The sequence below is a fragment of the Mustela lutreola genome, chromosome 8 (assembly GCF_030435805.1).
Source record: "Mustela lutreola isolate mMusLut2 chromosome 8, mMusLut2.pri, whole genome shotgun sequence".
NCBI classification, from domain to species: Eukaryota; Metazoa; Chordata; class Mammalia; order Carnivora; family Mustelidae; genus Mustela; species Mustela lutreola.
The window spans coordinates 81,233,370-81,257,845 of NC_081297.1; positions in this window are offsets into that span (position 1 = coordinate 81,233,370).

Sequence of the window (24,476 nt, forward strand, 5' to 3'; positions counted from 1 at the left end):
TTCCATTATTGACCTATGTGTCTTTTTGTGCCAGTACCTTACTGTCTTGATCACTACTGAAGTCTGGAATTGTGATAACTCCACCTCTGCTCTGCTTTTCCAAGATTGCTTTGGCTATTTGGGGTCTTTTATGGTTCCATACAAATTTTAGGATAGTTTGTTCTAGTTCTATGAAAAGTGTTGGTGGTATTTTGATGGGGATTGCATTAAACATACAGATTTCTGTAGACTATAGAAATTTAATAATATTTGTTCTTCCAATCCATGAAGCATGGAATGTTTTTCCATTTCTTTGTATCATCTTCATTATCTTTCGTAAGTGTTCTATAGTTTTCAGAGTACAGACCTTTTCATTCTTTGATTAGGTTTATTCCTAGGTATCTTATGGTTTTTGGTGCAATTATAAATGGGATTAATTCCTTGATTTCTTTTTCTGCTGCTTCATTATCTGTGTACAGAAATGCAACAGATATCTGTACATTGATTTTGCACCCTGTGACTTTACCAACTTCATGTATCAGTTCTAACAATTTTTTGGTAGAGCCTTTTGGATTTTCTATGTAGAGTATCATGTTGTCTGCAAATAATGAAAGTTTGACTTCTTCCTTGCTGATTTGGATGACTTTTATTTCTTTTTGTTTTTTGATTGCTGAGGCTAGAACTTCTGGTACTATGTGAAATAACAGTGGTGAGAGTAGACCTACCTGTCTTTTTCCTGACCATAAAGAAAAGCTCTCAATTTTATCTTGATTAAGGGTGATATTAGCTGTGGGTTTTTATACATGGCCTTTATGATGTTGAGGTATGTTCCCTCTATCCCTACTTTGTTGAGAGATTTTCTCAAGAATGGTTGTTGAACTTTGCCAAATTCTTTTCTATTTATTAAGAGGATTATATGCTACTTATCCTTTATTAATGTGGCATATCACATTGATTAATTTGCAGGTACTGAACCACCCCTGCAACCCAGAAATAAATCCCACTTGATTGCAGTGAATAATTCTTTTCATATACTGTTGGATTCAATTTTCTAGTATTTTGTTGAGAATTTTTGTGTTCGTGTTCATCAGGGACATTGGCCTGTATTCCTTTTTTTAGTGGATTCTGTTTGCTTTTGGAATCAGGGTAGTGCTGGCCTTGAAGAATGAGTGTAGATGTTTTCTTTCCATTTCTATTTTTTTAGAATAGTTTGAGAAGTCATATTAAGGTCTCTAATCTATTTTGAGTTTATTTTTGTGTATGGTGTAAAAAGTGGTCTAGTTTCATTCATTGGCATGTAGCTGTCCAATACCAGCTTTTCCTGATACTATTTGTTAAAGACTGTCTTTTTTCAGTTTCATATTCTTGCCTCCTTTGTCAAAGATTAATTGGCCATATAAGTGTGCGTTTATTTCCAGGCTTTCTTTTATTTTCTGTTTATGTATTTGTCTATTTTTGTGCCAGTACCATACTGTTTTGCTTCCTACAATTTTGTAGTATATCTTGAAATCTGGAATTGTGATACCTCCAGTTTTGTTCTTTCTTTTTCAAGATAGCTTTGACAATTTGTGGTCTTTTGTGGTTCCATACATATTTTAAGATCATTTGTTTCTAATTCCATGAAAAATGCAATTCGTATTTTGAAAAAGATTGTATTAAATCTATAGTTTGCTTTGGGTAGTATGGACACTTTAACAATATTTGTTCTCCCAGTCCGTGAGCATGGAATATCTTTCTATTCATTTGTGTCCTCTTAAATTTCTTTCAACAGTGTTTTATATAGTTTTTAGAGTACAAGCTTTTCAAGTACTTTGTTAAGTTAATTTTTAGGTATTGGTGCAATTGTAAATGAGATTGTTTTCTTAATTTCTCTTTCTATGCTTCATTATTAATATATAGAAATGCAATGGATTTCTGTATATTGATTTTTGTATCCTGCAACTTCACTGAATTCATCTGTTCTACTAGCTTTTTGGTGGAGTCTTTGGGTATTCCTTAGTCTCATGTCTTCCGCAAATAGTAAATATTTTACTTCTTCCTTACCAATCTGGATGCCTTTTATTCCTTTCTCTTTTCTGATTGCTATGGCCAGGACTTCTAGTACTATGACGAATAAAAGTGGTGGGAGTGTACACCCTTGCCTAGTTTCTGCTCTTAGGGGAAAAGCTCTCAGTTTTTCCCCATTAAGTAAGATGTTAGCTGTGGCTTTTTCATATTTGAACTTTATTATGTTGAGGTATGCTCCCTTTAAACCTACTTTATTGAAGTTTTTTATTTTTTTTAAATCCTGAATGATGTTGTACTTTGTCAAATGCTTCTTCTGCATCTACTGAAATGATTGTTTTTTATCCTTCCAACAACAGGATGTTGATGTAACGTATCATATTGATTGATTTGCAAATATTGAACCACAGTTGCATCCAGGATATCCTGGATGCAATATCCAATATCCAATTTGCATTGCAATATTTGCAATGCAAATCCCAATTGATCATGAAGAAGGATCTTTTTAATGTGTTGTTGGATTCAGTTTGCTAGAATTTTTGCATTTATGGTCATCAGAGATAGTGGTCAGTAGTTCTCTTTTTTGGTAGTGTCTGTTTTTGGTTTCAGGGTAATCCTGGCTGCAGAGAATGAAGTTGGAAGCTTTTCCTTCTTTCCTAATTTTTTTTTTTTTTTTTTTGGTGGTAGGGGCGGATAGTTTGAGAAGAGTAAGTATTAACTCTTCTTTAATTGTTTGGTAGAGTGAACCTCTTAGTGCAGTGGGCAGTGTGTCAGTCTCATAAATGTTTGGTAGCATTCACCTGTGAAGCCATCTGATTCTGAACTTTTATTTGTTGGGAGGTTTTTTTGTTTGTTTTATTACAGATGAAATCACCTTGTTGGTAATCGGTATGTCCACATTTTCTACTTTTTTTTCTGATTCAGTTTTGATGGTTGTATGTTTCTAGGAATTTATCCCTTTCTTCTAGTTTGTCGAGTTTGTTGGCATATAACTTTTCATAATATTCTCTTGTAATCCTTAGTCTTTGTTTTTTGTTGTTGTTGTTGTGTTGATTTTTTTCCCTCTCCCTCTTTCTTTCTTCCTTGCTTTCTACCTTCTTCCTCCCTTCCTTTCTTTCCCTCCTTCCCTTCCTTCCTCTTTTCCCTTCCCTTCCCTTCCCCTTCCCCTCTTTTCTTTTCTCCGCACCCCTGCAGCCAGCTGAAGATGTATCAACTTTGCTGATCTTTTCACAGAACCAGGTCCTGGTTTCATTGATCTCTTCAATTGTCATTTTAGTTTCTATTTTCTTTATTTCTGCTATAATCTTTATTATTTCCTTTTTCTACTGGTTTTGTGTTTTATTTGTGCTTTTTCTTCCCTATGTACAAAAGCTTTGGCTATATTCCAAAGATTGGGGCTCATTGTGGTTCCATTTTAATTTGTCTCCATGTATTTTTTATTTTATCTTTGATTTTTTTGTTGAACCATTCATCGTTTAGTAGCATGATATTTAACCTCTTTAATTTTAATTTTTTAAAATTAAAATTTAATTAAAATTTATTAATTTTAATTCAATTTAATTTTAATTAAAATTTAATTTTAATTTTTCTTTTCTTGTGCTTGATTTCTAGTTTCATACTGTTGTGGTCTGAAAAGATGTATGGTATGACTTGTTTTTTTTTTTTTAAAGATTTTATTTATTTGACAGAGAGAGAGATGACAAGTAGGCAGAGAGGCAGGCAGAGACAGAGGGGGAAGCAGGCTCCCTGCTGAGCAGAGGGCCCGATGCGGGGTTCGATCCCAGGACACTGAGATCATGACCTGAGCCGAAGGCAGCGGCTCAATCCACTGAGCCACCCAGACGCACCTTTTTTTTTTAGTTTATAGAGACTTGTTTTGTGGCCTAACATGTGATCTATTCTGGAAAACATTTCTTGTGCAATTGAGAAGTGTATGAATTCTTCTGTTTTAGGATGGGATTTTTTTTTTTTTTTTTTTAAAGAGAGATTGAGAGCATGAACAGTGCAGAGATGGAGAGGGAGAAGCAGACTCGCCACTGAGCAGGGAGCCTAACATGGGTCTCGATCCCAGGACCCTGAGATCATGACCCAAGCTGAAGGCAGTTGCTTAACCAATTGAGCCACCCAGGCACCCCTGGATCGCATGTTCTGAATATATCTGTTAGATCTGTCTGGTCCAATGTGTCATTCAAAGCCACTGTTTCATTTTTGACGTTCTGTCTAGATGATCTATCCATTGATGTAAATGGGGTATATCTTTTTGTATTGTTCTATTTATCACTAGCAGTATCCTTGTCTCTTGTTATAGTATTTGTTTTACAGTCTGTTTTGTCTGATACAGATTTGCTACTCCAGCTTTGTTTTTACTGTCATATGCATGAAAATGCTTTTCCATCTCTTCACCTTTAATCTGCATGTGTCTTTAGGTCTGAAATGAGTCTCTTGCAGGCCACATAGCAATGATTCTTGTTTGTTTATCCACCCTGTCACCTTGGTTTTTTGATTGGAACATTTAGTCCATTTGCACTCAGAGTAATTGATAATGGGGTGCCTGGATGGCTCAGTGGGTTGAAGTCTCTGCCTTCGGCTCAGGTCATGATCCCAGGGTCCTGGGATCAAGCCCCACATTGGGCTCTCTGCTCAGCTGCTCAGCTCTCTGTTCTCCCCACCCCATCCCACCGTTTGCCTCTCTGCCTACTCATGATCTCTATCTGTCAAATAAGTACATAAAATCTTAAAAAGTAATTGATAAGTACGTTCTTATTGCCATTTTGTTACCTTTATAGTTGTTTTTGTAGTTCTTTGTTCCTTTCTTCTCTTGCCTCCTCTTTTATGATTTGCTGGTTCTCTTTCTTTCTTCATATCGTACAATCTTTATCTTTCCGTAAGGACATGCATTATGATTTGCATAGGATAGAATCTTAGGAACCAAAATTTGTGCTTCAAATAAATGTTACATTGAGACAAAGAACATAATCTAAGTGGAAGCTTAGAGTACTTGGTTCTTGTGACATTCCAGAAGTATTTGCCTATTTATCTTAATCTATACAAATCTTAATGTACACAAATCTATATGTTTCCAATAAGAAGTGTTAGCCTTCCAAGGTCACTCTCAGAGCCTACCTATTACATATCTTTAAAAATTCTACAAAGGAGCATTTCTTCTCAGATATTGAAAGCCCATGACTCCCCCAAATATTAGCTACTTTTAGTGTTTTTTTTAAATGGCTACAACAGTGCGTGATGCTTAATTTTATGTGTCAACTTGATTAGAAAAAAGGATGCCCAGATAGTGGTCAAACTATATTTATGGGGGTGTCTATGAGGGTGTCTCTGGAAGAGGTTAACATTTGTTTCTGTTTATGTGTTTTATTTTGCCTTTTTTGGTTTTTTAACCTTTTAAAATTTTCCCCCCCAATTTTTATTTAAATTCTAGTTGGTTAACATATAATATTGGTTTCAGGAGTAGAATTTAGTGATTCCTCATTTATATAAAGCATCATGTGCTCAACACAAGAACTTCTTTTCTTAATGCCCATCACCTATTTGCCTACCTCTCTTCATCAGTCCTCAGTTCTATATATTTAAGTCTGTTATGGTTTGCTTCCTTTTCTTTTTATTACCCCTTCTTGTAAGTTCCTCTGTTTTGTTTCTTAAATTCCACATATGAGTGAAATCATGTTTTGTCTTTCTCTGATTGGCTTATTTCACTTAGCACAATACATTCTAGCTCCATCCACGTCATTGCAAATAGCAAGATTTCATTCTTTTTGATGACTAAATAATATTCCATTGTGTATATATATACCATGTCTTCTTTATCCATTCATTAGTCGATGGACATTTGGGCTCTTTCCATACTGGTTTTCTTTGGTTATATGCTTGGATTCTTTTCTTTTTATTTTTTTGCATATCTGTTATAGGTTTTTGACTTGCAATTACCTTTAGGTTTATATATAACATCTTACGCATTTAGCACACTATATTAAATTGATGGCCAGTTAAGTTTGAATCCAGTCTTAAAGCACAAAGTTTTACTTCTCTGCCACCTGTATTTTTGCTATATAGTTTCATACTTTTATTTTGTGAATTCCTTGACTGATTTTTATAGATCTACTTAATCGTAGTGCTTTTGTGCATCCTACTTTCCACTCACAGAATCCCCTTTAACATTAGTTATAAAGCTGGTTATTGTCATGAATTCCTTTACATTTTGTTTGGGAAACTCATTATCTGTTCTTCTTTTCTGAATGATAACCTTGCTGGATAGAGTATTCTTGGTTGCAGTTTTTTAAAAAATTATTATTATTATTATTTATTTTGACACTTTGAATATATATCATGCCACTCTCCTCTGGCCTGCAGAATTTCTGCTCAGACATCAGCTGAGAGCCTTATGGGGTTTCCTTGTATGTAACTGTTTTCTTTCTCTTGCTGATTTTTTTTTTTTTTTAAGATTTATTTATTTATTTGAGAGAAAGAAGGAGAGAAAACATACACAGGAAGAGGAGGGGCAGAGGGAGAAAGAATTCTCAAGCAGAGTCCTTGCTGAGCATGGTGGCCAATAGAGGACTCAGTCTCAGGAAACACCACCCCCACCCCCAGCCCCAGGATCATGATCCGAGCTGAAATCAAGAGTCAGACACTTACCGACTGAGCCGCTAAGGTGCCCCTCTTTTGCTGCTTTTAAAGTTTCCTTTATTCACTACTTTTTGCCATTTTGATTATGTGTCTTGGTATAGACCTGCTTGGGTTGATTTTTTTTTGCCCTCTATGTGCCTCCTGGGTTTGGATTTGTGTTTCCTTCCCCAAAGTTGGAAAGTTTTCAGCTACTATTTCTTCAAATAAATTTTCTTCTCCTTTTCTCTCTTCTCCTAGGATTCTTTAATGTCAACATTATTACACTTGATGGTGTCACTGAATTCCCTTAATCTAGACTCATTATTATTCTTTTCTCTTTCTCCTGTTCAACTAGATCTCTTCCCACTACTCTGCTCTCCAGGTCACTGATCTCCATTCTTCTGTTTCCTCTAGTCTACTATTTATTCTCTATAGTGCATTTTAAATTCCAAGTATTGAATTATTTATCTCTGATTAATTCTTTCTTTTTTTTTTTTTTTTTTAATAGACTCTACACCCATTGAAGGCTTGAACTCATGACTCTGAGATCAAGACCTGACCTGAGGTCAGAGTCCAATACTTAAGTTACTGAGCCACCCAGGCATGTCTCTGACTGGTTCTTTTTGTTGTTGTTGTTTTCTCTTTGTTGAGGGTCTTACTGAGATCCTCCACCCGTTTCTCAAGTCTGTTGAGCATCTTTATTACCATTACTTTAAATTTTCTAACTGTCATATCCCTTACTTCTGTTTTATTCAGCTCTCTTGCTGTGATTTTGCCCTCTTTTTTCATTTGGGACATATTCCTCTGTCACCTTATTTTGTTTGATTTTCTCTGTCTGTTTCCATGTATTAGGAAACTCAGCTGCATCTCTTGTTCTTGAAAGAGGAGGCCTCATGAGGCTGAGGTCCTGTAGGGTCCTGCAATGTGATGTCTCTTGTTCAGCAGAACAGTCTCTTGTTCAGACACTTGTTCAGACACTTCAGGAGTGTCTCCCATGCGTTTTGTGCGCACCCTACAGTTGTGGCTGAGCCACATTTGCCTTCAGTCCAGTCATCTGCAATGGTTCTCCTTGCCTGTTTGGGCAGGATTTGGTCCCTGTGTGGTTAGTGGACTACTCTGAAGCCACCTTTATCTTGAGTTGGATCAGACTGGTTGTTCGCCAGAGCTGTGGTCACATAGAACTGAAAGGCTCTCTTTCTTGTGTTATCCCCTGAGAAGCTTTCTTGGTGAGTGGATCCTATAGTCAGACCAGATGTCTGCTCCCTGCCCTTTTTTGGGGCCACAGTCAAACTGATGTATATGCTTACCTTTCCCCCTTCCTGGGGCAGGTGTCAGTTTGGAGTGGTGCTGGTCCCTCCTGGGACTCTTGCACCCTCCCAGGCATGGGGCACTGCTGTGGATGGATTTCTGCCGAAGGTGTGTTGGATTGAGTGGGTCCACAGGAGAATGCTGGGGCAGGGTCACTGTTAACATTGTAAGTGGAAAGTGTTCACACTGTGCAGGTTCCTGCAGGTGTCCGTATATCTAGGCTGGGCAGGGGGAAAGGATAGTGCTTGCCAGCACTTTTTTTCTTGGAGGAGTCTCCCACTGGTCCCTGTCCCTTCTGCACATGTTCTAAAATTAGGAAATAAATCTTCCTATATATCCTAGGTGCTTTTCAAATTGCTGCTTCTTTGTCACATCTCAGCAGTGTTGTTTGTTATGCTGTCTCTTAAAGGCAGGATTCCATCCCCTTCCTGCTCTCCCAGAGCCATGCCTCCTGCTTTTTAAGGTTCCAGATGTTAAGCCCCACTGCTTTTAAGAACTTGCAAACTTAAGCCCCTCTGGTTTTCAAAGCCAAATGTTATGGGGATTCGTCTTCTCAATGCAGATCCCCGATGCCTGGGATTCCTGGTGTGGGGTGTACTCCTTTCTCTTCTCTGTGCCTTTCGTGTCCCTCTTTCCTTTAGATAGTCATATGAGTCAATCTGGTTCCCAATCATGTCTCTACACTTCCTGCCTTTTTTTATGTGGCCTCTTTCCTACAGTTAACTGTGGAGAGTCTGTTCTGCCAGTGTTCAGGTTATTTTCTGGATTGTTTACACTGATGTAGCTGTTATCTCAGTGTATCTATCCATGGGATGAGGTGAGTTTGGGATCCTCCTACTCTGCCATCTTCTCCACATGTCCTACGAGGTTTATGGTTTTATATCTCACCAATTTGGTCTTTAATCCATTTTGAGTTTATTTTTTGTTTCTGGTGTAAAAAAGTGGTCTAGTTTCATTCTTTTCCATGTGGCTGTCCGGCTTTCCCAGAGGCATTTATTGAAGAGACTGTCTTTTCTCCATTATATATTCTTGCCTCCTGTGCCACAGATTAATTGATCACTTAAACATGGGTTTAATTTCTGGGCTAGGATTATTCTAGTTCTGTGAAAGATGCTGTTGGTATTCACTGAAAGCTTTTTAAGGAAAGAAGGGGAGACAGAAATAAGGTGACCCTTTGATTACTCTCACAGGTGATTATTGATTGTATATATCATGTGTATTTAAACCTCACAACAACTGTGTATGGTACATTTTATCATCCCCATCTCTCAGATTAGGAAAATGAGGCTTAAAGAGATTAAGAAATTTTCCCAAATCAACACACCTGGTAAATTCCAGCATCAAGATCGGACACCAGGTCTGTTAGACTTCAGCCCAAGCCAGGGCTCTCTCCACTCTACCATGCCAACTCAGCAGGACTGTGAAGGTTTTGTGGCATGTTTCCAGGGCTCAAGTGTCTTGAGAAAGCTGAGTACTTCACTCCTCACTTTTAAAGCATAATCTTAATACATCTTTCAAAATTAATTTGCTTTTCTTCCTAAGGTTCAGTAGGAGTTGCCAAAATAATAGATTATCTGAAACAAGAAAGTAGTCAAAATCATGAAGATTGTGGACTTGAGGAGCTATGGAACATACTTGACCCTAAAAAGGGAGACCTGCTTGTGGACCTGGAAATTTTTCGTGCCGTCATGAAAGAATGGATGGCTTGCTGTAGAATCAAATGGTAATCATTGGGGCGCTTGGGTGGCACAGTCAGTTGAGTGTCCAGTTCTTAGTTTCAGCTCGGGTCATGATCTCAGGGTCATGAGATGAGCCCATGTCCAGTTCGGCACTCAGTGTGGAGTTTGCTTGAGACTCCCTCCACCTCTCCCTCTCCCCACTGTTCTCACACCCCAAGATCTCTCTCTCTCTCAAATAAATACATCTTTTAAAAAATAATAATCATAGTTCCAACAGGATAAATATCCAGGTTCTGTTTTAACAACTGATTACAGCTAATGCTAATCACTGTGTTTTTGTGTTGATGGAAGTACTCCTTGATAATCCAGTGCTCCTCACACGGTAGCATGCACTGGAATCACCTGAACTATTTATCATGCCTGATTGTTGCCCCCCCCCATGATTCTGTAGGTCTACAGTGAAGCCTGATAATTTGCATTTCTAGCCTATTTCCAAGTGATAATGATGTTGATGAGCATATGTGTACACATGGCAGGGATGAGCATGCTTTGAGAATGTATTATATTAGTTATGTTAATCCTTGTAACATCCATTTATTGTGATTAAAGGCAGCACATATTATTTCGTTGCCACAAAGAATTGAACTGACATAGGAGTCAAGCAGATTATTGATAATGACGGCAAATCTTCAAATTCCTTTAAACTCAGAGTGAGTGCCCTTTAAAGGTCAGATGGGGATAATCAGGCAGTGAATGTAATTTGAAAGCCTAGGATAAAGGGAAACTAAAGGGAAAAGGAAAAAAGTTGTAGAATTGGGGCGAAAAACGATGAAGGTGGAGAATATGCCTGATCCCATACAGCTATCATTCTCTGGAGGAACCTGGAGAAATTTTTCATTCTTTCACAGGATGCCTAAGTTCTCTGGCTTTTAATCAGCCACCATCTACCAGCTTTTCTATACTAGAAATTTTCTTAAATAAAACTGCAAGCCTGAAAAGTGACAAAACTTACTAGATTTCATGTAGGATTAGGATGTCTAGATGACTTAAGAAAAGATAACCAAAATGTTGTTTGCCAAGAGCAAGTTAATCATGAAAGCAAGATAAATACATAAAAATATCTGATTTTACTAGTAATCAAAGAAATACAAATAAAAACAGCATACCAGTTTTGCCCATCAGTTTAGCAAAATTTTAAAAGAATGACTCTACCCCGTGTTGTCAGGGTAGGTGGAGAAATAAGTCTCCATTCCTACATTGTGGTAGTGCAAGTTGTATAGTTTTTTCAAGAATGATTTAGGAAATTATGTGATTAAAATTATGTGAGGTATTTGGGCTAGTCATGTAACTTCAAGAAAAGTAAGAAATCATATCCCTAATATGTGTGTTTTTGATAGTGCTAAATATAAGCAACTTATACATTTTAATATAGTCAGATTAATAAATTATTCTTCCATCCACTAGAATCCAAAATAATCATTCAAAATTATTAAACATCTGAGAAAATATTCATGTATATTTATTTCCAGTATGACCATTAATAGATATATGTATTATAAACCCATATTTATCAAGAAAAATAAGCATGAAGAAAGTGGGGAAGAATATATTTGGAAATGACTATCTTTCCATGATGGTTTCAACATTGTTATTTTCTCCTGCATTTTCCCATATTTCTGTAATACTTCAGTTTGTATAATAAAATAATTAATCCATTATAAAATAGTGTGAGGGCAACAGAAAAAACCAATTTTTATAACAAAAGTGAAGAAAACATGGGAAGTATAAACAGAAAATAGAAGAACAGAAACTCAAATGGTGATGATATAGAGCTATCAATAGTAAAGTGGTACGTGATTTATTCTGACAGACCTCTCACATTGAAACGCAATGAGATGTTAGTACAGATATAGAGAATTCTGTAGCTGTTCCAGAAACAGTCTAAGTAGTTGGCATTTAGAAAGATTAAGTAAAATTTACATCATAGTATAGAAACTCTTAAAAAGGAAATGGCTGAAACTTTAATCTGTTTATTTTGAGGGTTAGAGCTAGAATTTGGGTACTGGACAGGGGAATATAGAGAGCTTTCCCCAATTTCAGGAGCCAGTGCTCAAAGTACAATTTGTCTAGGTTCAACTTGGTTTTCCATGAGAAGGAAAAATGATTAACACCATGAGAATATATCCTGAGATATTAGTTGTTCATGTCTTTTCAGTCCCAATTATTTTTTTAAAGATTTTATTTATTTGACAGACAGAGATCACAAGTAGGCAGAAAGGCAGGCAGAGAGAGAGAGGAGGAAGCAGGCGCCCCTTTGAGCAGAGAGCCTGACGTGAGGCTCGATCCCAGGACCCTGGGATCATGACCTGAGCCAAAGGCAGAGGCTTTAACCCACTGAGCTACCCAGGTGCCCTCATTCCCAATTTTTAAGATTTTTAAATTTAAGAACTTAAATTTTAAAGTTTAAAAATTTTTTAAATTTGTTACTTCAGCAAATGTTCACTTATTACTCCAAACTGTTGCCGTCCTAATCCCTTGAGGCCTCCCGTTGCCAACCATAGCTGCTGCACATCATTACCTTCCTACTTCTGCAGGCACATTGTTTTTTCCAGGTTAGATAAAAACGTTATGGAAAATAGTTAATGCCTTAAGTTTCTTTTCTATCACCCCACCTAAGCACAATGTTGAACTCCAAATAGTTGCTGAATGAATAGATAGTTTTAAAATCCAGAAAAAGGGGCACCTGGATGGCTCAGTGGGTTAAAGCCTCTGCCTTTGGCTCAAGTCATCTCAGGGTCCTGGGATCGAGTCCCACATCGAGCTCTCTGCTCAGCAGGGAGCCTGCTTACCCCACCCTCTCTCTGCCTGACACTCTGCCTACTTGTAATCTCTGTCAAATAAATAAATAAAATCTTTTAAAAAAATCCAGAAAGAAATACCTGAACAGAAAAGTTACAGAGCACATCTGAAAAATGAGCTGGGCTTTGTGCTGGTGAAGAATCCCGACTCAGTGGTTTTGTGTCTTTGATAGCAGGGACAGAATGAGAGGTGGATCAGGCAGCAGGATCGATGATGCCGGTTTTGAACAGGACAGTATAAAATCAAGTAGAGCAAGTATGTATGTGTTTCTTCCTGTTGGTTCTGCCACTTTCTTGTGGTTTAGAGAAATGGATTATTCATAAAACCCTCTTGTATGTGTTTCAGTTAAGATGACCACAGAGCCTACGTCACGGAGCTTCGAGGCTTTGAGTGGAGATTCGTCTAAAGGAGTCTTGTAAGCCTTCTTATTTGTATATGTGCTGCCGAAGCGAGCGCATAAGCCTTTTTATTTGTAATGCTTTCTCAAGCACCCTTATTTCTTTTTCTCATTTATTTCATAGGTCTGCCTGTCTTACTTATGATAAAGCCACTTAGTGTGTGTGCTTGTGTGTGGCTAGCCAGTCTTTTATTTAACTATTCTGTCTCAATTTGCATTAGAACAAATTTCACCAGGAGCATGATTTATATAAGACTAGTATTATATGAATTAACATTTCCTCCCTAATAAAATCCTTCTCTCACATTAACTTCATGTGCTTTCCATGGAAAACAAGTTCCATCTGAGGTAGAATTATGACACTGACCTTAAGCACTTTGGGTGATTGTTTTTAAAGCACCTCTTTAATAGACTTACAGATATGAGTGGGAAAAGTTGTTTTCCATTAGATGTGTATGAGTTTTAGATATCAAGAGGAAATTCTGTCCCTCCCTTATTTTCTCTTTGCCCCTTTGGGTTTGTCCATGCAAAAAGGTTTGGTAGGAATGTGGACCAAACCTTTGGGATAAAATGGCAAAAAGGTAGAGAAAGCCTGGGACTCCATGAAGCATGCAGTCTCAAAGGGACTGTGATCTAATGTCAGGGTTGAGAGCGACACAAACATTCACATGCTGTAGAAAATATTAGGAAAGACGAATACTAAACTGTGAACTACAGGCTGCAAACATAAGTGTCTAGGAATTGTTTCCTAGTTAAAGGCCTATTAAAACCTGCCAAGATCCCTTGGCTGAAAGAGTAACAATGTGTCAATTTATTTCAGAATCTATCATAACCGTGGCAGAAATGGAAACTTCATTGTAGTCAGAGGCCAGTGTTAGAAGCAAAGTGGAAAAGAATTAACAAAACTGTGGCACCCAGGGGTGACTGGGTGGCTCAGTGGGTTAAAGCCTCTGCCTTTGGCTTGGGTTGTGATTCTGGGGTCCTGGGATCGAGCCCCACATCGGGTTCTCTGCTCAACAGGGAGCCTGCTTCCCTTCCTCTTTCTCTGTCTGCTTTTGTGCCTGCTTGTGATCTCTGTCAAATAAATAAATAAAATCTTAAAAACAAAACAAAACTGTGGCACCTGGCTTCACAGCTGACAGATCCTGAATATTTGGCAATTTTGGAAAAATCTCTGCTACTGTAACAGTGCTTGAATAAATATTTATTGTATAAATGGACTACACTTACAAGGATGGAAAGGGATAAAATAGAAAGTCGCACAGTGATACATGCCTTGTTTTGATTGGGAGGAATTGGAGATGTTGGAGATGATTCTCATTCATTCTTTCACCCACAGAGAGGTGTCTGATTTGATGACCTATGTAGCAGACTTGCATTCTAACAAGCAGAAATTGGAGGAGGAAAATAATAAGTTTAAATCAGCATTAGAAACCTTGGAAGACGCTAACTGCCAGTTATCAAAGGATTGTACTGAATTGCGCCATCAGATAAAAAGGTGAACCATTGAGAAGGGTAGAGTATGCTGGGAGCTTTCCCTTCTTTTCCCTTTTTTTTAAAAAAAAAAAAGTCTGTTTTTTAAATTGGGTAATAGTGCACATGGTATAAAAATTTACCCTTTTAGAGTGTGCAATTCAGTGTTTTTTAGTAGATTCACAAGGTTGTGCAGCCAGTTACATTGATCTAATTCATCACTCCAAAAAGGAAACACAGAGCTGTTAGCAGTCACTCCCCATTTCCCTCCCTCTCCGCCCCTGACAACCACTAATCTGTCTGTGGATTTGCCTGTACTGACCATTTCACAGGAATGGAACCATATAATATGTGACCTTTGTGTCTGGTTTCTTTCACTTAGCAAAATGTTGTCAAGGTTCCATGTAACATATGTGGAATGACGTCCTTCCTTTTTGTGGCTTAATAGTGTTCTGTTGTATGGACATACAGTTTTGTCTACCCATTCTTCAGAGAATGGATATTTGGGGGTATTATCATTTTTTGGCTATTATAAATACTGCTACTGTGAACATTTGTATACAGGTTTTTGTGTGAACATAGGCTTTTAGTTCTCCTAGGTATATTACCTAGAAGTGAAGCTGCTGTGTAGTGCCTTACTTTGAAGAACGGCCGAACTGTTTCCAAAGCAGCTGTACTATTTTAGATTTTTGCCAGCAGTGTTTGTCAGTTCTTCTCTAGCAATGATATCCTTTATGTCATTCGAAGCAGTGCTGTCTATTTAAGATCAATATGCCTGTTGACCAACTGTGGATCTCTCCAAAGCATTCTGGGGTTCAGCTGAATTCTTACCCATGCAAATTCCCATGCTAAGTACCGTTGACCCTTGAATAACATATTTGATCTGTATTGGTCCACTTACACATGAATTTTCTTCAATAAATACAGCACTGTATTGTAAATATATTTTTTCTTCCTTATGACTTTCATTTTTTTTTAAAGATTTTATTTATTTGACAGAGATCACGGTAGGCAGAGATGCAGGCAGAGAGAGAGAGGAGGAAGCAGGCTCCCTGCTGAGCAGAGAGCTCGATGTGGGACTCGATCCCAGGACCCTGAGATGACTTGAGCCAAAGGCAGAGGCTTTAACCCACTGAGCCACCCAGGCGCCCCTGACCTCTGTTTTTTTTTTTTTTTTTAAAGATTTTATTTATTTATTTATTTATTTGACAGACAGAGATCACAAGTAGGCAGAGAGGCAGGCAGAGAGAGAGGAGGAAGCAGGCTCACAGCTGAGCAGAGAGCCCATGTGGGGCTCAATCCCAGGACCCTGGGATCATGACCCAAGCCAAAGGCAGAGGCTTTAACCCACTGAGCCACGCAGGCGTCCCTCCTTATGACTTTCTTAATAACATTTTATTTTCTCTAACGTTATTGCAAGGATACAGTATATAATACATATAACATAGGAAATATGTGTTAATCAACTATTTGTGTTATTGGTAAGGCTTCTCGTCAACAATAAGCTATCAGTAGTTTAGTTTTTGGAGAATCAAAAATTACACATAGATATTTTGGGCGGGCTGGTGCATCTAATGCCATGTTGGTTAAAGGCCAACTATGTTATGAGAGATTCATTGACAAGTTGGGTTTAAAATATGCTTGTAGGGTGCATGATAAGGATGTCAGATGGTAAGAAAAGTTAGGACTTTAGCTTAAGATATAAAAGGACAAAGGACCTGGGGGACATATATAGTATCAAGTATTGATAAAATGAATTGTGAGGAGATGCCTGAGCTTCAGGTAAAAAGCAACAAGTTTCTCACAAAGCCTGCAGTTACAGATGTAGGTGCTAAAATTTTGAACAGAAAAGTTCTAAGTTAACCTGGAAAGACAGTAGAGCATTCTGACCATGGATTCTTTCCCTCATCATTTTTGGCCAGCCAGTCCAGCCTCCAAGCTTATCTTAAAATAAGTAAAAAGAACTGCTTACCTTAAGCTTTCTCCATTCCACAATAGGTTTATTTATTATTTATTTGAAATATTCAAAATATTTTTTAAAAAATATCTGTGTCTGGGGCACCTGGGTGGCTCAGTGGGTTAAGCCGCTCCCTTCGGCTCAGGTCATGATCTCAGGGTCCTGGGATTGAGTCCCGCATCGGGCTCTCTGCTCGGCAGGGAGCCTGCTTCCCTCTCTCTCTGCCTGCCTCTCCATCTACTTGTGATTTCTCTCTGTCAAATAAATAAATAAAATCTTTAAAAAAATATATCTGTGTCTTAGATGAATCTACGACTTAGTTCAACTACCCATCATCTTTCACCCGGATCCCTCAACAGCCTCCTGATTCGTCTCCCTGCCTTTCCAAAACTTGTGTCCCAGGGGCAGGAGTGCTCTTCCAAAATCCAGTCTGACCACATCATGCCCCTGCTTTAAACACTTCCATTGACCCCCTATCACCCTCAAGATGAAATTCAGTTTGCAGAGTCCTTCCTGATGGGGTTTCTGTTACTTACCTCTACTCCTATTTTCCATTCTAGGCTCCCACGATATCTAACAGCTTGCAGCCCCTCAGTGGGCCTCTGTTCTTTCTCCCCACTCCTCCACACCTTCCCATTATCTGAGCTGTCTGCCTTTTACACAGTATCTACAGAACTTGGGTTCACTCTAGTCTTGGTTCTTACCACACCATATTATAATTATGATTGTCTGCTTACCCTTTTAGTCTATAAATTCCAGGAAGTTAGAGTTCTCATAATTGGACTCACTTTTGTCTTCTTCAGGGCCTAACATAATGCCCGGTACAACCTTTTGTTGTATGATCATTTGTTGAATGATCAATGTAATTCCTGAGTGAGGAAAAAAATGCTACCTTCTTTGAGTTCCTGCTCAGAAAACAGTTTATAATCCAGTGGGAATGTTAATAAGCAATTCAATGATCTGGATTACCATAATTCATTTAATAGAGTTTTTTGCTGTTGGACATTTAGGTTGTTTGGGATTGTAAACAATGCTATAATAAACTTCTAAAGTAAAATACACAGACATGATTTGTAATGATTTATTTGTTTAGTGGTTGTCTCCTTCACTAATATTCAACTGCTACAAGTGCAAGGACTATGTCTCTTGCTACCATCATAGGCTTCTTTGTGGCATACAGCACCTGGAACATGGTATTATTTAATATTTGTAGAATTACATTACATTAATTACTAATATAATTAATAATGTAATTACATTGCATTATGTAAAAAAATATTTCATAATATTTATAGAATTACATTAGCCAAATAGTATATCTTAATTGAAGGAGAGAACCAACCATGTGGTGAAACCAATGATGAATTTCAAAGGGAGACTCCAAATCTTTATCCTCAAGAATATGTTTGTTTCCTTCTATCTTTCTTCCCCCCACCACACTTCCCCCAAATCTCTTCCTTTTCTAAGGACCATGAAAGATCACGGGTGTATTTTTACTATTGTTGACATCTGTTTAAGCCTTTAGTGGTTTTCAGCTTGGGTCCGAAAATAGTCCTTGGCTTTACTTTGTATCTTTGACGGTTATATTTGAGGTTTTGCTCATTGCTACCCCCCCACCTCCTACAACAGTGCCCACCAAGCTATTATGAGAACAAATCTGTTAGAAGAAGAGCTGGAGGAACTGAAAATTGGTATGAATGCTTCTGAAGAGCAGAAGACGGTGATTGTAGCCCAGAACAAACAATTAGTAAGTCATTCAAGTACTTTGAATTTGGCACATAGGTTACATAACTGAAATCCAAGAGGGTTTATTTGGAGGCAAAAATCAGAAGTCAGTGGGCTGATGAATGAATTGGTAATACCTTAGAAGAGCAAAGGCAAATAGGATAAACTGTTTTTCTTTTCAGCCAAGATTAAAATTCTTTACAAATTAGTCATATTCACAGTGGTTTGTGAAGATCTAGATCTCTGGAATGCTCCTGGAGCTGAGAGGTGAATTCATAAATACCTGATACCAAAAGCCACTTGAATTTTCTTAAAAAAAAAAAAAAAAAAAAGTTCTCCACCACATTTTCACCTTGTTGTCGGGTTTTTAAAAAAATCCATTATCTTAGTACTTATAGATTATTAAGGAGCTCCATAAATCAGTCCTTACACTAAATAAACACAGGCTTGAAATTTTTAGAGCAAAACATTATTTAGACTAAGCTTTACTGCCAAAAAAGTAGTTGTTTTTTAATTGAGAATGTTAAACTCTTATCTAGTTTAGTAATAATCTTTCAAATCCTTATATATTCCAGCAGTATTCTAGCATTGCTAACAATGGTGGGGTCAGATGACTGTCATTCAGACTAGTTCTTTCTTAGATCTGTAAGGAACAAGAGACTGGGATGTCAGGCCTAAGGCATTCCCACAACCAACACAGATTAGTTTAGCTCTTGCCTCAGCAGCACAATGTGCTACTCAGGCTAGACTAGAAGGGACTAGACTCCTCCAGTGTCAGATGACTGCATGTCTCTGAATGTAGTACAGGGAAGACTCAATTTGGGACGACAGAGGAACTTGCCTGTGGAGGAAATGTTGAGAAATGAGCGAGTAGCCACTCCTGCGAGTCAGACTGCCAGCATCCGGGTCCTGACTGCAATGGCTGAGTAACTTTGGGCAAACCACGTAATAGATGAATTCATGCTACCCGTGGTAAACAGACAGTGGGAAAGGAGCAGCGAAAGACGCCAGGCTATTCCTTTTTTGTTTTTCCTCTTTCCCTCCCTGTCAGATTGAGTCAAAGAGAAGAGTGAATTCTTAGAAATCCCAAGAAACTAGAAGCCAAAGGCTTAGCTTCATACTGAGAATATTCCCAGACTAAGCTCCCTTGTGTCATGTCAATACCATGTTTAAAGTTGATAGAGAGAAAGAATGTCAGTAGTCTTTAGTAGTAGTAAATATGCGATATTTTCATAAACTTCTAAATACTTTTTAATTCCTTCCTCTTAATCAGGAGACAGAAAACCGGGCTCTGATTCTTAAGATTCGGATTCTCCAAGAAGAGGTATGCTCAAATTGTTAAACACAGGTATAGATAAACATATGGAAATCATACAGGCGTGAGTTCTGACTCTGGATTAATTAGAAATCATGTGAATATTCAGGCTCCTATGAACCAAAGACCACGTTGCTTTTTCAAATTACAAGTGAAGAAGAGCAGATAGGACTTTTATGTCTGAAAAGAAGTACATTATTACCTTTGTAATTATCCACGGAAGAATGGGGTTTAAGAAATTTAGATTTAAGATAAAATGAAATTAACCTTATAAATATAAATTAAGAAGGAAAGTGTAGACATTATTAATTTTCCATTATTATTCTACTGCTGGGAAAAGTCTTGAGTCGAAGACCTAGTCACTGGGTCTGAAAGTCTGACTTTGGAAAAACCAGTTATCTTTTTGGGGTAATAATACCTATTCCCTACAGTTACTTTGGAGATTAAAATAATGCATATGAAACCATTTGGTAAATCATACGAACTTCATATGCGTTAGGAAATATTAGTAAAAGGTCTAAAGAAATAATTCTGTGCCTTAAGTTGTTTAAGCAACAGCATTAAAGCATTGAAGTAACAGGTAACAGAGCTACTTGTAAGCTACTATTTTGGAGGAAAATTCTAAGTACCTTTTTAATGTCAAGTTTATGTACAGTTTTTATTGGGCTTTATATAAGTTTATCAGGGGTATTTATTAAGCTGTGATGAACAGTCTGTAATGAAGTGCATGAGCCAACTAGACATTAAAGCACTCTTAGAGTGGGTTGGAAAGGAACAATTAAAAGATTGGCAAGAAACTCTGCATTAGAGTTAAACGTGGTGTAGCAACAAGACCAGGTTTTCATAAAACTAGTGCCTTGCAGTTAAGCTCTCAGTGTAAGATATTTTTCTCCTTGTATTTAAGATGATTGACTAGTGTCAAAAAATTACACAGAACTGAGGTAGAAGGAGGAACATGTGGAACCCTTCACCATGAGAGCATTGCAACTCTTGACTTGCATTAGAAAAAGCACATAAATATCACTAATAGCTGAGATTCCTTTAGGGGATTAAAATCTAATGCACTGTGAAGAGTAACAGCACAATAGCTTGGATAGTTTCTTTCATTTATTGATTCATTCATTCAACACACAGCCAATTGGGAGACCTTCGTGAGCCAGGCGCTCTTCTAGATGTTGAGGATATAAGCTCACGTAGAAAGGCCCATGAGGAACTAGCGTGTTAGGTGGTGATTAGTGCTATGGAGGAAAGAAAAGCAGACAACAGAATTGTGGGACAGTGCAATATAAACTAGAGTGGTTGGGAAAAGTAGCCCTAGAAAGTTAATCATTTGGTCAGAACAAAAGGAAGTTGATCAGTGAAGGAGTGTTCCAGGCAGAGGAAACTAAGCTGTTAAGCCCTCAGGTTTAGCCTTCCTGCTCTTTCTGAGGCACAGTGAGGCATGTGTAGTTGGAGCAGAGGTGACAAGCACGAATAGTAGAGCTTCAGGGAACCAGACCGACAGCATCTCATCTAGACAGTGCACGGACTCTGGCTGTTTCCACTGACTGAGATGGGAGTCATTGGACAGTTTTGAGCTGAGGAGAAATGTGATCTAAATTTTATTTTGACAAGATAACTCTGGCTGCTGCATTTAAAATCAACTGTAGTGGGACAAGAGAAGAAGTGAGAGACCAATTACGAGCTCTTGTAACATGCAGGCATAAATTTACCGGGGGCTGACTGAGGCAGTGTGTGTGGAGTGTGGAGGTGGAAAGAAGTGTTAGATCATCAAATGCTTTATAACATATCCAAATGTATTTACAATACGTTCTGGTGATATGGAAATACTCTTCTGATGGTTTCTAAGGTCTCCATGAGATAAAAGCGAAGTCATCAGCTGATAGTGAGGAAGTTGGAGGGAGTATTGGAAGTTCCAGGAGAGAGAAAGGATGAAATGGGCTGGGAGTTGGTAAACTTTCTGTAAAGGATCTGATAGTGGATATTTTTAGGCTTGCCTGGCTAAAAGGCCTTTGTTGTAACTCACTTGTTCCATTGCCATATGAAAGCAGCCATAGACAATATGAAAAAATCAGGCATGGTTGTGTTCTAATAAAACTTTATTTACAAACCAGATGGTCAGCTAGAGTTGACATGTGTGGGTGGAGTAGGGTGGGGAAGTTGGTGTAATTTGTAATTCCCTAATTTAAGTCAGTGGCCACATGAATGGACTAGGGTTGTGTGAAATGATCACCAGTCAACATTGAAGTTAAAAATTATGAATTGAATGTGTGACCTGTTGGTTCATTTGTATTTTTCTTTAACAATGTTTATCTGGAATGGTGCTGTCATGGAGTGGGTGGCAAGCAGAACGTAAGCAAATACTAAGAGGTAGGCAGGGGGGAAGCCAGGGAATGGAGGGGAAGTGGAAGAGAGGTATTATAAGGATTGACCATGGAAGAATTTAAGCTGTAGGAAAGAGGGGACTGAGTTCACCGGAAGGGGGAAGGATAATGAGAAGGTGGTAGGACCAAAGCAGGCTTCAGTGGAGCCTGAAGGTTTGTTGGCTCTCAAAGAAGTAATCTGGAAAGAGAAAGTGGCTGAAGAATGAGATGTTTGCAATTAAAATAATGGAGGGGTCACACTTGTTGGGAGTGACAAGTTTGAAGGTTAAGATGTGACTGCAGTGTGCATAGCCAAGGGGCCACGGAGAATAAGAAGGGATTCCCAAGGGTATTCCTGGATGGTCATAATAAAAGGACCTTGTTACTTTTGGATAAAATCTAAAGTTTTGTTCCTTAGTTTAAAATAGATTGTGATGTTAATGATGAAAATACCACTTCCTAAAAAAGAACTTTGTTCTTTTATTTTTTTTCTAAATCTAAGAATATTATCTTCTTTTATGTCAGAATACTAAGAACATAATGGATATATATAAATTGGAAAAGAAGATTGAGGAATTGTCTAAAACTGAGACAGAGCATCAAGTAAGCAGTTTCCAAATACTGGTAAAATATCTTCTTTTGTCAAACCAATATTACTTTATGAAGGTGTATGTAACTTATTGACAAAATAACCTTTGATTATAAAGTTGAAATTTGTGTTCCTAAAATGTCAGAATTCCAGTGTATAAAGCAGTTTTTTAAAAATGTAATGGCTTTATTGATATATAATACACATACCATTGAATTAATCCACATAAAGTATGTAAGTCAGTGGTTTTATATGCAACTATCACCAAACAGGTGATAAGAGGAGACAAGAGGAAGCAGGCTCCCTGTGGAGCAGAGAGCCCAATGTGGGGCCCGGTCCCAGGACCCTGAACCATGACCCGAGCCGAAGGCAGAGGCTCAAACCACTGAGCCACCCGGGTGCCCCAATTTGAAAACATTTTTATCATCCCAAAAGTAATCCCTTTAGCAGTCATTCCCCATTCCCCACCAACCCTAGACAACCACACCAGAGAATTTTTGTCTCTATAATACATATTTCCTTGTTCTGGACATTGCATATAAATGGAATCATATATACTCTATGTTTTGTGATTGGTTTCTCTCACTAAGTATAATGTTTTTCAAAATTCATTCATGTTATAGCATGTATCAATACCTTATTTCCTTTTTTTATTAAATAATATGTCATTGTATGGCTACACCACATTTTATTTATCAATTCTCCAGTTGATGAGCATTAGGCTGTATCTACTTTTTGACTGTTATGAATAATACTGCTATGAAATTTGTGTATATGGTTTTGTGGTGATCAATATTTTCTTTTAAGTATATATTTAGGAGTGGAACTACTGGGTCATATAATATCTCTATGTTTGACCTTTTTTTTTTTTTTTGAAAGAGTGTGCACATGTGAGTGGGGTGAGGGACAGAGGAAAATGGACAGAGAATCCTAAGCAGGCTTCATGCCTAATGAGGAGCCTGACACAGGACTTGACCCCACAACCCTTAGACCATGACCAGAGCCAAAATCAAGAGTCAGATGCTTAACTGACTGAGCCTCCAGGTGCCTTTTTAGGAACTTCCACACTCTCTCCTGGTACCATTTTATATTTCTACTAGCTATGCATGAAGGCTCAGATCCCTCCACATCCTTGCCAACACTTGTAACTATTTATATTTTTTATTGCAGTGGCAATTTCTAAATAAGAGTATCTGGTTTTGTAAATTCCTTAATCAGCAAAGATTCAGCTGTTATGACTTCTTAATGCAGAAAATGAGAATTGGGGGAAGAAAAAAATCTATCCTTCATTGAATTAAGGGATGATAGTCTACAAAAATGATTTTTTAACCATATTGCATCTAAGAAGTCTATATTTAGTGTATATTTTTGTTATATATTCCATACATTCTTATTAGGAAACTAAAGAATATTAATAAATTTAGGAATTTTTGTCATACTTATTATCTAATAGTTTCTTTGAGTAATACTTTTTGTTGCAGTGTATGTGTGAAATGATGTACTTTAATTTCATGTACGTATGTGGAGTTCTCAAGTTTCCTAGCAGATACCTAAGTTCCATGTGTATGTGTGTGTATACATATGCATATATTAGGACATATTTACATATCTCATAGTTTAGACATTCAAATTAATTTTATTTTAACAATAACTCTTTCTGGAAAACAACTGCCATGAACAAGTAGTAGAAAGAATCAGAAGACTTCGGTTCAAATCCTGTCCTCTCTACTTAAAATCTGTATGACCTCAAACAAGTAGTTAACCTCTCTAAGTCTCAATTATCTCATCTACTAAATGGCTGTGATATTTTCTACCTAATCCCAAAACTTGGTAAAAACTCAAATGAAATGATTATGTGAAAAAAACCTTTAAAACTATAAAGGGGCATCAAATATGTATGATTTTATGATGGTTCTACTTCTGACTATGCTGATTATTTTTCTAGGTTTTCAATTCAACTATGTGTGTGTGTGTGTGTGTGTGTGTGTATGTAATTTTTAAAAAGATTTTATTTATTTATTTGATAGAGAAGGAACACAAGCAGAGGGAGTAGGAGTGGAAAAAGCAGGCTCCCCGCTGAGCAGGGAGCCCGATGTGGGACTCAATCCTAGGACCCTGGGATCATGACCTGAGCCAAAGGCAGACGCTTAACTACTGAGCCACTCAGGCACCCTATATATAATATTTAGAAGCCTTTGCCAACAAGTT